Raw genomic sequence first — 11,642 nt, forward strand, 5'->3', positions numbered from 1 at the left:
AGCAGATGGCAAATAAATAAAGGTATGATTTATAGATTTATATTCTTATGAAGACAGAAGGGGGAAGAAAATATTGTTTTCCATGGAAATGTAGCTTTAGCCATATGCCATTTGTGTGGTTCTTCAATAAACTACATGTCCAGGTATAAATGTTTGCTTTGGAGGACAGAAAGGATTTTGTTTACCATCTCAGTTTTCTTTCCTATTTTAGAAATAGTAAGTTTGCTGAATTGCTCTTTGAGTAACGTTCTTTGAAAGGCTCAGAGGAGAGGAGATAGGAACATTTCTAGTGAGAAGTTAACTGAATATGGATAGAACAATGAATCTCATTTTAAAAGATGCTACAAAAACAAATAAACCAAACCAAATAACTACTATGAAAAAAAACACATTTAGATTGAAGATTTCTCTTTCTTAGCAGATTTAACATTAAATTCACTGACTGCAAGGGAATGCACTTATTCAAATTGTATCTTGACCTTTTAAATTTCCTGTCAACTTTTTTGTACACAGTTTGTACTCAATCAGTATTGTGAAGAAAGGAGTTTCTCGCCATATATTACAAACAAAAATCTAGCACAGTGAGATGCTGGTCTCAGTTAGGGCTGCTAAATGGAAAAATTACCTTACAATACTTCCATCTAGCATGTCGAGCAATTCAACTGCTAGCTATTTATCTGAGGAAAGCAGAAAGTACAGACAGACATGTCACAGTGAACAAGGTAAAGGTGAACTGATTAGCCCTATTTCAGTCTACTCTACCCAAATAAAAACTACGAAGCACACTAAAACATAGAGCTCTAAGGCTGAATTCTTCAGCATTACCTATGGAATCTTTTGGCAAATAATGTGTACCTACAACACAGTTAACTATCAAAGTTAGATCCCAACTGCAGTATTAACTGCAGGGTTTGGAGACTTTTTTTGCTAATGAGACTGACATCTAGTGGCTTCATTTACCAATCCTCAAGCACGTATTTATTTCAGTGTATTCGTTTTATAAAAGTCTGGGAGCCAGACACTTTACCTGCCTATAATTGTGTGGTTTGGGGTCTTCATACACACCAGGCTTATGTTTGGTGTTCTTCACAAAGAGTGTTTTGGCCTCATAAGAGTTGATCCGTTGAAAGCAAGTGACAAGCTGGAGAAAGTCCCTTCTCTTTTCTGGAAGAGGAAGGAGCAGCCTGGACCTATGCCGGAAAGCTCTTGCATGGCTATGGTCTCAGAGGTACTTTTTGGGTTCAGTTCCTCTTTCCTCCCTCCTTGTGGCTTCTGAGAAGTGTTGGATGATCTATAGAGCTGAAAGCTAAAATTAGGAGGCTGCTTTAGCCATATGTCTGTATTGGCTTTGGATTGCTGCACTGCAGTGTGTTGTTGGGAGAAAGGCTAGACAAGGCTTGAAGAAAGTTTGCTATGATTTTCAAATAAAATTTTTCTCTCTTCTTGGTGGAGGATGAACACACATATACAACAGAACATTTATTATTGATTGCTGCTTTCAGTAGCTAGTCCTGTCTGCATAACCTAGTACATTCACTGAAGATAAATGTGTAACTGTACTTTAATATTATATTGTACCTGTGCTTAGATGAATTATTGCTTCTTGATACTTTCTTTCAGTTCTGCGAAGTAACCTAGAGAAACCCCATCTGAAGCCAAAAGCATGGATGTTCAGGAATTTACGCATTCATTCCAGCCTGTAGGAACTGAAGCTCTGACTTTCATTTTGTCTGAAATACCCATCACTAAGTAACAATACAAATACACCCTCTCCACATTTTTGTTCTTGCCTCGTTAAGCAGTACAACCTTGACAGGAGACTAAACCTGTGCACATGCAGGGCAGCACAGCAGGGGGGGTGGGGTTAGTTGGGCAGCAGTGGGCCCACACTAGTCTCACACTGCACAAGTAGAAGTGACCAAATGAACCTTAAATGAGAGAAATGTTGAAGCCCTGGTCTCCATGCTTCCTGATGCACTTTCATCTTGCTCTGCATTCCTGGGCACACCCAAGCCACAACATTCATTAGAGCTGCCCCATTGCTATCCTGGTATAGGACCAGGTGTTATGTCCTGCCATGGGCTATCTCATCAGCAGTGCCACTCAAGCTTCACCTTCTTGCCCAGAGGTACAGAGAGGCCCTTACCTACACCCAAGGATGCCTCTGGGCAGGGTGAAAAACCACTGGAGCAGCATTAACACCCTAAATAGGCAATAAAGTATTTAACTCTTCGCACAAGCTAGATACTGTGTTATCTCTGTTTTGTCTCTATGATCTAAAAGCCATTCCCATACTCTGTTATCTTTCTTACACAAGAGTTCCTTGTACACCCCAAAAATCTGGAAGAAATACATAGACCGTAAGGGTATTGCAACAGGCCCCAACATAATATAAACAATTTTTTCCTACTTTGTTTAATACTCAATGCTCAGGAAACCTGAAGGAAAGCTATAACATTACAACTTTCTCTACTTTGTGCTTATTCATTCTGAGGATAGAATGTTTTGGGGTTTTTTTATGGAATAAGCTTGTAGTCCATTGAAGGATAAGGGCATATGGAAATGTGTCCTATCAACAAAACTCTGTTTCTGAAAAAGGATTTGGGTAGGCAGCTCACTGGAGATAAATTAAGTTCCCACAAACTCTTTTCATACACTGGGTAACATTCACCACTAACTTATGAGTTACATGAATACCCATTCCTCCTTACCTCTCAATCCTCAACCTATTTTCTCCAGCCCTAATTTTCTTCCTAAAACCAAGGTTTTGCATGCAGAGGAAGTTTCTAAAACTATTCTATGATTCTCCATTAATTTCACCAAAGCAAAAAGTCTATGTATTTTCACACATCCCACCTCTGCCCCCTATGTTACTATTGATATTCCATGTATATGTTTGTATCCTAGGAACTGGAACTCACTGATCCAAAATACCTGCAGATCCATATGCACAGTGGTGAATAAGGACACAAAAGAGAAGCAAAGAACAAAAAAAGATAGAGATTGACTCACCAGTCTGCAAAAACGGGGACTTCCAGACAGACTTCATATGCTTCACCACAGAAAGGTTCTCTTTCCTCTCTTCTAGGGGAAGTTAAGTAAAGGGACAAACTTGCAGCACACCCTTACTCAGAGAATTTTTTATTCTTCCATTGTAGAAAAGAGCTGGAATAAACAATCTACCCATCTGTGTTGCTAAGAAACAAGGCACTGTTGCCTTGGGACTTGATTCAGAATTCAAAAACGAGAATAGTGTCTCACAGGACTGCATAAATGCAGCTTGAAGCCTAGCAACAAGACTACAAGTTCATTGTGCTTCTCTTACATGTTAGAAAACAAAGGACTTAGAAAGAAAATATATGACTGAGACAAAGAAAACAGTAATTTGAAAATAAAACAGAGGTGGTGTATCACCAATTATCCTAAGGGGTGGGGTGGAACTATGTTTTACTAAACATACTTTTGTGACCTGTAAGATCTGGTGTGTTTTGACCTGTGTTTTGAGCAGGTTCATATTTACTATAACAAGTGAATATAAAGCAGCATCAGTATTTACACTAGTATCCTAAATATTCAACTTGTTCATTATAAGTGACAACACAAGAGTCAGGATAGCAGAATTTATTTCCATTTGTATTTTGGTTTTCAAGCACTCTACCAACAGAACAGTTGACAGTTGCTACACGCACTCTGAAATGGTCACTCAAAATGGCATGGGTTGGATAACTGGAGCAATTACTTAACCACATGCACACAGACTGTTTTCTGCATTTGCTGATGGGCAAGTGAAGTATAAATTAAAAAACGTTATATACCCTTTCACCTTAACAAATGGTCATTGCATGCTCTTGGAAATTACATTGGTTCAATCAGCTATTTCATTGACAAACCTGTTCCCTCCAGTTGCAGAATGTCGCTACACCACCGAAACTGGCCAGCACTGCAGCCAGGTAGGCCAAGTTTGAGCAGAGTTATAGTTCTCAGATGAGAAAAGAGGTTGTTTTTTCTTTCCTTTTTGGTGTTCCATCATGAAATCATAAAAAGATATTCTTCAGCTGTGTGATATGACTGTGTACATAATGAATTTAACTGGAGATGAAGAAGGAAACAAAATTCAGTGGTGTAAATCACCCCTGAACAATTATCACATTTGTTTCTTTGATTTTCTTCTTATAAATAGACTATTTTGAAAACAAAGAAAAGAAAAGAAAAATTCTCTTCCTCAAATATTTTTAAGTTTGCAGGACTTCCATGCAGTTCCTTCAACATTTATGTTGTTCCAGTTGCTCAGTCAAGACCAAAAGACTATCTGCAAAAATACCTTTGTCATTCGTTTGTTTGGTTTTGAAGGACATTCAAAACCCTTTGAGAGGGTATACTCTTACAATACCTTTTTATTTGTTTTTAAAGAAATTGACATTTCTTTAGGCCTTTAGTTGAAAAAAATTTGGAGATTGTAGTTGAGCTTTGTGGTAGGACTTTGTATCAGTTCAAACAAGAAAGATCTCATTGTGATCCTAAAGTAAATAAGATATAATTGCAAGTTTATGCTGTTCAGATACCTATAGTTTGACTGAAGAGAAAATAAAGTCTAACAAAATTCCTTAAGAATTTGAGGATTTGAATTCCTTAAATCACTTGAAGAAATAAAATAATTTCTCATTGCCAATAGATGGCAGCATGTTACTTACTTTACAAGGTAAGGGAGTTTTAAAACCCAGGAAAGCTGAGGAGCAAGTCTTTTTGCTCTATCGTAGCATAGGATGAGGGCTTGACATTTTCCTACACAAAACCACCTCATGTTTTCAGCTAAATGTAAGCTGTTTGTAGAGTTAAATAAGATTAAGGAGACCTTAAGAGTACAAGCTAGAAAAAGCAGTAAAGCTAGTCAGGATTCTAGTCTGAGCTGCAGAATCGTCTTAGGGACAAGCAAGCACAGATGGAATATCATACCCAGATTTAACCTTGAAAACCGTAGCCAACAGTATCTATGCTTTATACCTTGATAGAAGGTATTTCAGAAAAAAAAAAAAAGATAGAGAGGAAAAAAACGAGAAAAAAATAGGGGAAAAAAAGAAAATAAACCCTTCCCATTCATTCTTTATAGATGGTAAAAGAAAAAAGGATGAAAAATGTTTTCTTCAATCACCATTAGCACAGAAAGAAATACATATCACTTAACAGAAGCCTTATCTTGACCCTTTGAGCAGGTTGTGTTCTTCAATAATTTTTAGGTGTTTTAAACTTGAATTGTTCTCTGCTATATTGATTCCAAAGAGTCAAAAAGAAAGCAAAACCAAAAAAAAAAAAAAAGGAAGAAAGAAAAAAGGAGATTTACTTCTGATTTTGAAAACGGACAATTCTTATCATCATTTTCCAGTCTATGTTAGAAATACAGTCTTTCCTCAGGCTCTCAGCTTTTTGGGATAGTGACCTATTTTCTTCTTGTATTTCTGTGTCAGTTAGGACAAAAAAGTTCAGAGCCCTTGTTTGGGATATATCATAGTAATACTCCAGCAATAACTCAAAAAAATCAGGAAGGTGTCACTAGGTGTTGGCAGTTCTGATTTAGTCTTTGCATTCCTGCAGAATTTGAGTATGTCCACTGAAGTGAGTGCAAAGGCAGTGTGAGTCAGAATTAATTATTGAAAACCACTACTGGAGCAACAGAAAGAAAGATTACATCACAGAAGTTTGCATTACTGTGTAAAATGTTGATCAGTATGTGATAACAGGGTAATATTTCATTATTCCTCAACTAGGATATAGAATGGTGTTTGAGGGCAAATGTTGGCTTAGTGTTTCCCTGCTATAACTCATTTAAGTAAGGAACAAGCCTACAGATTTCATAAATCCACTTCTTACTTCTCAAATCCTATTAGAGACTGAGTAGAATAAACCCTGGTTTATACTAAAATAACTGTTTTATTTCTCTCTCACTGAGTAGTTGTTAGTCGAACCAGGGAATAAGAAGCATGTCTGCCCCATGGAATGCAACTCTGAAATAACCCAGCTAACTCCAGGATCAATGCCTATGGACCAAGGTCAAGGTGACACATCCATTGCCACTAATTAGCCCTCATATTCAGTGTCATGCAAACCTAATTCTGTTGCATTCAAGTGCTGGAGTTGAGAAATGGAAGCCAGCTCAGAGCTTTTTAGGCTTCTCTGCACTACACAAGGAGTTGTGAGGACAATTCCTTATCATCGCTACTTCCACAGAGATGAAGGAAAAAGAGAACAGTCTCAAAGGCTAGGCAGGGGCAATTCCTATTTCTTAAAAATGCAATAGGCAGGAAAAACAGCTAGGATACCTAGAGTAACAAACCAAACAATAATGAAAACCAAAACCTGAAAACTAGCACCAACACTTGTCAAATTTGAGTCCTTATAGACTTTTTCTTTTATCTGGCTCCACCTTCAAACACCTAGACTGTAGTTTACCTTAAGATATTTTATGACACAAAACAAAAAGCCTCATCTAGTTTTGCTGTGGGTAGTTGCAAATTGAATCCTAGGAATCCAACTCTCCCTATTCAATATGCTCTGTCTCAGTCTTGTGAATCACTTTTATATCTGGGTACCTAACCTGGAGGCATCAGAGAGTTATGCAATATGGTTCCTAAAACATTCTGTTGGATACATCCTGGGAACTTTTCAACACAATGGTGTCCTTATAAGTACCTTTAACAGGCTGCAAACTGGGGGAGGACAGAGTGAGTTGCAAGACAAGGGAGGGGGAGTGGCCATGTCCCAGAGAGCATCGTAGGCATAGACATATGATATGGAAGGAGGAACTGAGACTGGTCTTGATTAGCACTACCTTCAGACTTGCAGACAGTGAACACAAGAACCCTGCTGGTTCTGTCTTCTGTGAATAAGTAGGGACCTAATAAATGTTCTAAGCAAGTTGTCCTTGAAAGACAGTTTCAGTCATTACTTTGTTGTCTTTTGACAAATACAGATGAAAGCAATTTTCTACAGGATGTTTTTTCCTAGTAGGAAACTAATTTCTTAAACAGCAGACAAAATTTTCTAGAATTCAATAATTGCTTAATAAAGATAATTCTCTAATTAGATAATAAGTCCTTTCCTCTTACAGATTAATTTTCCAGTAATACCTGTATTTCTGTAACATATGAGAACTATTATATTGACTGCCAAATACATTTAAGTCATTAAACTCCTTTAGCTAAGCATAGTTTAATGAAACAGCCAAATGATCATTTTCTTTATAATGAAGATCTGCAATCCTGAATGCATTTTAGTATAAATAAAAAATTCTGCCACTAGAGGCTGGATATTATTTCAATTATCCAAGACTGTTTCAGGTAAATTGACTAATCCTTTGCTAAAGTTCTAGATTGTAAAATGCACAATAAAGAGTTAAATTAAAGTTTGAATTCACAAGATTCTTTGTTCAGTGTTTCAGAAGCCAAATAAAATATAATTTGCATTACTAGGAAGGTGCTAATAAAAATACACTGCTTCCAAAGATTGAATATCAGCTCAAATAGATTGTGTATATGTGCAGCTCTAAATCACAGATTCATTTATAAATGGAAATCATTAATTCAACCACCATATTACAATAATATGTCACATTGTGGGACCTGAAATATATTCAGGTGGATGGAGTTTGCTCTCATTATTCAATATGCTTAGCCCCAAAAAATAAATAGAAAACAATAATGAGTCAAATTGATGTGGGTAGATCAGTACATGAAGAAGCCTGGGTTTTATTTATTTAGCCATAAAATAAATTGAAAAAAGGAAAATACTTATTTAACAACACCTAGCTGCTGTTTGTTCTCATAAATATCTCTCTGTCCTATTTTCAAATTCTTTTTTCTTGCTTTTCTGGTGAAAGCACCCTCACACTTATGAACTAGACCTTTGTGTAGCCTCTACCACCCTTCGCTGAAATACAAATTTTAACATGTTTTTCTATTCATTCTTTATGTTTTTATTTTCTCTTCTGTCTCTGTTTTAGTCCCTTGGTTTTTTCTCCTTTTCCTTTATACTCCCCCACAACAGGGCTGGTAGGATTGTATAGCATCTGCTGGTGGCTCTGCAGAGGTTGGACATCATTTTTCTTGATTAAGCTGAATGTTGAGAAATGAGATGTACAGCTTTGTTTAGTGAACTGCTCCCGAGTACATGTCTTTATGGCCCACTGTACAGGGACTGTTGCAGATGCAGGAAGGGAAAGCAAGAAGTTATTCTTCGTAGCACATTTTTATTCAATGCAGTTTTTTCAAAGGAAGTCCCAGATTCTACAATTCTCCCAAGTGAACTTTGAAACTTTGAAGTTCAATTTCAATACTTCCTTGTGTCATCTCAAAGATGTTGATGTCACATGGAACTGGGACATACTGCTTTGTACACAAAACTGTGCATCTACTACACCATCACCTTGTATCCTCCTGACTTTCCTCCTTCAAATGTCTTGCACTGATTCTCATTGAAAGGAGGTACCACTTGTTAGTCTGCAATTTGATTATAACAGCAACATGCTCAAAAAGACTTTATTACTATCCACTGTTTTATCTAAGGGTTGATCAATTAGCCACCAATTTGAGAAAGGAGATGCCAACCCCATTGCTTGGCAAAATGTAAGCATGTGCTTAAGAGACTCTCTGCATAGTATAAGTTTACTTATATGGATAAGGGCCTTACTGAATTGAAATGCTTGACCTAAAACACGGACCTGTGTGGTACATCATTAAAACCTAACAGTGCAGAGCTGTGCCAAATCTGGTAAGAGCATTCTGTACATGGTATCCGTGTACATTCTCTGGTTTCAAATGCAACTCTTCTATTGCAAGTGCAACAAAATACATTAGGATTTGACTCTTAGTTGTTTTGGCCAAGAGGTAGCGAAAAATTCAGAAGGAAGAGCTATCCAGTGAGCATCTTTATTTTTGCAACTTTATGAAATCTAGCTATATAAAAATAAAACAGGACAACCTCTTTGGCGCTCACAATACTGCATATTTATGGTCCAGAAAGTAAAGTTAAAATTTTCCACTGCAAACCAAATGATGTCACATGCTCATACTAATACAGATCAAATAAAAATCAAGATTCTTTTGTAACAAGAAGGTTTAGATCTTATACAGTTGACTGACAGACAAACTCCCCCTAGCAAGGGTTGATGCAGAGGGTTAGATACTAAATGCCATGGCAGTGAAGCAGAGTTCAGTGAAAGCTTAGGAGTAAAACCACAAGAAAGTAACTCCTAAATCCAGATTGGGATGTGTCATCTGGCAGGCAAGGCTTAATCCGGGTGCATATCCCTCACTAGACATAATTTGAGCTGCTGTTCTTTAAGCAAGAGATCAGCTCCAAATATCCCTCACTTTAGAAGACAAGCAATTCCTGTTCTGGGAGGCTTCAAATGTGTCCCTCAGTTAGCAGATATTCTGGAATACTTCCCTAGTGCTGCATCTTGAAAAAATAGGTGGCAACGCTAACAACGAAGTCACTACATATCAATAACCATCTGGAAATTCATGACAGGTTTTATGCAGAGCTTCTGCAACAGGGATTGGTAAGGCAGAGAACACTGCCAAAAGCCTCTCTGAGTTCAAATTGCTTTGAATAATGACAATTGAACGTACAGATGGATAAGCTATTGACAGAGTTTTGAAGAAAAAGAGCCAGATGCTTCCATCTCTAGATGAAGTGGAAACACAACTACTGTCATGAAGTAAAAGAGAGAGTGGAAGTTAGCAAAGGTGAAAATGCTCTTTTATGTACTTTTGTGCTGAGGTCTCTTCAGCTAGATTAACTGCTCTTCATTTGCACAGTATGCCTGCAGAGAGAGCTGGCTAAAAAGAGCTGTGAGTATGGCCATGTGGTTAAGTGTTGTTGTCGGAATGAATATTAATACCTCAAAGCCTCATTTTTATTTTTAGTTCACTTTCCCAGGAATAATGGTGTTTAGTTTCTGAGAGGAAAAAATGCGTTGCCTGATCAGAGGAAACTGGCACAGAAGAACAGTAGAGACACCAGAGAGTTAGAAATTAGCAGTATTTATGGAAGACAGTACATAGGTACTTATGGTAAGTTATGTATCACAAATCTGAAGGATGCAGAAAGGTCCAGTTTTCCTTTGGATGATAACTTTGGAGGGCACAGATATATTATAAACATTCAGAAGAAATGTGCTACCTTCCATTCTGGAAGAATTCTGATACCTCAGAATAGCCAGGATGAAGTTACAGGAAAATCTTTTTTGTCTCTTAATCTCAGTCATAATGACAATCATAACTCATAATGACAATAAATTCATTTACTGACATGACTGATACTGATTTAATTTAACAATGGTTAGATAGATTATATTTCCACCTCAGAAAGTTACTTTTACTGTTTGGTCAATGTAGTATTCCTGAGGATCTACAGACTGACAGGGACTTTGCTCCACATGGTATCACTCTGCCTCCAGCTGCCTCCTAGGGTTAATGCTGGTATTTTCCTTACAGGGAATAGTAGAGATGTTTTTCTTTATCTATAAATCCTGAAAAACAAACTAGAGATGGACTGAGTTTCCAAATCAGCTCGTACCTTTTTAAAAAAGCCCTTTGTACTGACTTCTGATCTCAGTCTGTTTGTTAATAGTCTGCTTTCTGCCCAATTTCCTGCCTTGGTGTCTAGGTTTCAGAACATAATCCTGGCCTCTAACAAAACTGAAAAAAGTCATAAGATTAAAACAAATGTTACTTCTTTTTGGGGTAGGGGTATTCTCTCACTTTCCCACCCCATGTATGCTACAGGATTCCCAAGTCTGAAGACACATTTTATTGGTATGTGAAGAGGAACGTAATGCTGTGATTAAGCCTCTCAGAAGGTCAGAGACCTTTAGCTTACCTAATTCATTTCATTCATGGCTCTGTGCCATGTTCAGCTCAAGACAGAAGCGCAGTTACAGATGTGATGCTGACTTGCACATAAAGAGCAAAGGCAGCATCCACCAAAGAATTTGTAATGCACCCACTCCACGTGGAAGGGAGGAAAGAACAGCAGAGCTGAAGTTGTAGTTCCTAATTTTTAGAGAAGGTAGCAGAAGAGCTCTTTGTTACTTCTAGTGAAACGCGACCACTAAAAAATCACTCTTCCTAGAAGAACCACGAGTTAGAGAATAAAAAACTAGTGGGCTGACTCCATCAGTTAGTGAACTGTCCTGGGAGATGGAATTGTGGGTCCTCTTACCACAACCGTTTCTCCATATGAGTCATTGTAGCAATCTTTTCAAATGCCCATTACTCAGTCTCACCAGAGGGTATGCCTTCTCTTGTGCTCTTCCTGTTGTGTCTGTCCCAGCCAGGCACTCAAGTGCAGTAAAAACAATGTGGGTTAGGGAACTGAAGCTCTTTAAAGATTTGTGCTTAAGCAAAAAGAGTTTATTCCTGGTCCAAGGTTTAAGACTTTGTGTTACTTCTTGCCATAGTCCGGAATAGGGAAAGGATCACGCAACAGCACAAAGGGGTTCAAGCAAAGTAGAAGGCTGCTCCAAGCTATCACACTTTATTCTTGTCAGGGACTCACTTATATAGAGTAGGATGGGGAAGGTTCCAGAACTGGGGGTGGAGACACACCATATATGGAAAGGGTAGGAGGAACTCAGGACTTATTAG

The 11,642-nt window shown here is 37.8% G+C and overlaps 1 long non-coding RNA gene across 1 annotated transcript in view; it reads right to left on the reverse strand.

The window, feature by feature from the left end:
- The window catches only part of LOC108640191, a 7,039-nt gene extending 3,910 nt beyond the window's left edge, over positions 1-3,129 (reverse strand). Inside the window, exon 1 of the long non-coding RNA XR_003916002.1 lies at positions 3,013-3,129. This is a non-coding gene — a long non-coding RNA (uncharacterized LOC108640191). The remainder of the gene's footprint in view (positions 1-3,012) is intronic.
- Positions 3,130-11,642: the final 8,513 nt, after the last annotated feature.

This window comes from Manacus vitellinus, unplaced genomic scaffold (assembly GCF_001715985.3).
Source record: "Manacus vitellinus isolate BGI_N305 unplaced genomic scaffold, ASM171598v3 scaffold_3_pilon, whole genome shotgun sequence".
Taxonomy (NCBI): Eukaryota; Metazoa; Chordata; class Aves; order Passeriformes; family Pipridae; genus Manacus; species Manacus vitellinus.